Source organism: Ostrea edulis, chromosome 3 (assembly GCF_947568905.1).
Source record: "Ostrea edulis chromosome 3, xbOstEdul1.1, whole genome shotgun sequence".
Classification (NCBI taxonomy): Eukaryota; Metazoa; Mollusca; class Bivalvia; order Ostreida; family Ostreidae; genus Ostrea; species Ostrea edulis.
In genome coordinates this window covers 91,141,443-91,143,210 of record NC_079166.1, presented here as the reverse complement: position 1 = coordinate 91,143,210, position 1,768 = coordinate 91,141,443, and positions in this window count along the sequence as shown.

The following is a 1,768-nucleotide window of genomic DNA, read 5'->3' as shown; positions in this document are numbered from 1 at the left end:
GATAATATGATCCTCAGATTATGTCTTGGTTTCGATAACTCAATATTAGGAGGTATTTAATGCGCCACAAGACATTTGATAAACATAAATGCGAGGGTTGAACCGTAAAATCGTGGACAATTTGTCTAAAGCGATTAGAAAAACTCTATTGATGTAAAATTTCCACGTCTCTTTAGTAAAGTACTCTTCAGTATGCACAGCCAGATAAATATAATCTTCAATAATACAAATATGGCATTCTATGTTTAAGAAATAAAGATCGCGTTTTCGGGAATGTTGCAGAATCACACCAGAGGCCGAGAAATGTTGTTTTGAAATATCAAAGACGAGGTTCAAATTCATATATCAAATAACAATTTGTGAGCACAGAGGTTATTCCACATCACCCACGAAAACAAGAATGCTATTTCTATTCTACTACGGCTCAGAAATACACCGCCGATTGTTTACCTACACAGCCACGAATTAAGTCACCGTGACGTCGTAACATTTTTCGAAAAGGACTAGGCCTACATGTTCTTTGCTGAGTATGGTATATTAGATCTATTTTGGGGGGAAATTCAGATAGCTAGTTAGTTGTCAACTGCTTTGAATACAATGTCTAGGAAAACTTCACATACATGTACGCGAAGGAAGGTTAAATTGTTTGAGCATCGACATGTTTGTTTATATGTGTATTGATCTCGGAATGCAGGCAATTGATTTACATGTATATTGAATGAAATATTATTCAGTCATTCATAAAGTTTATCAACATAATATTGATTAATTTTTTATGAGTATAAAATTGGATTATCAGTTTTTGACTTTATTGCGGTATTAGCAAACACAAGTACGATGTGTAAAAAAATTATTGTGTATGTAGGTATATTGCTGAATAATGACCGCGGAAATTCTTTGATATTTGCGATAACCATGATACAATTCATTTGTTACATGGGATCGTCTTACTCCGTTAAGGTATGTACTGCGGTAATTGTGCGAAGAAACCTACAACGATCCGCGAATTTCGTTGATGTGCACTCTTAATCCACCATTTGATCATCCTTATTAGTACGTACTCGTCAGAACAATCTTGCACACACAGAACATTCTGAAGTTTTGTAGTATTTTTATTATCGGTACTCTTACCACAACGAAACAAGCCACCTAACGAAAAGATGTTCGAGGGTCTGCAGTTCTACCGCCTTCCATTGCTGCCAGGAAGCTGTTAGTTCGCATGACGTCTACTAACACGGAGCTCGACGCCAAATCTTCCCTTCTTAAATCAAAACGAAAATGGATTTCCATCGCAGCCATTACAAATCTTTAATGTTTTGCATTTTTTCGTTTCAAATACTGGGGAAACAGTAAAAACTGACGTCAATATTTCGAAATTGCAAAAACCATGACGTAATAGATAGCGCCATAAAATATCATAATTTGATCACAGTCTGATGTGTTTTTGTAAATATTACTTGACTATTTCTAGTACAATCATGAGATGTGGTCGTTCGCTTTAGGACAATGCCTTGCGTATATTCGAATGTAGTACAATTTTTATTTTTGACAGTATTCAGCATCTCCGTCGTCAACTTCCCATATTTGTGTTGCAGTATTCTATTTTCCCATGCATATGGTTTTATTTCTTTCATCTTATTTGATACGCGAGAGCATGTTCCGCATACGATCAATTGTTAAATCAAGACAGGCTACAGATAAATAAGTTGGTTGAAGGTTGATGTTACATGGATGACAACAATCTCGTTTGAAATCAGCAATTTGTCAT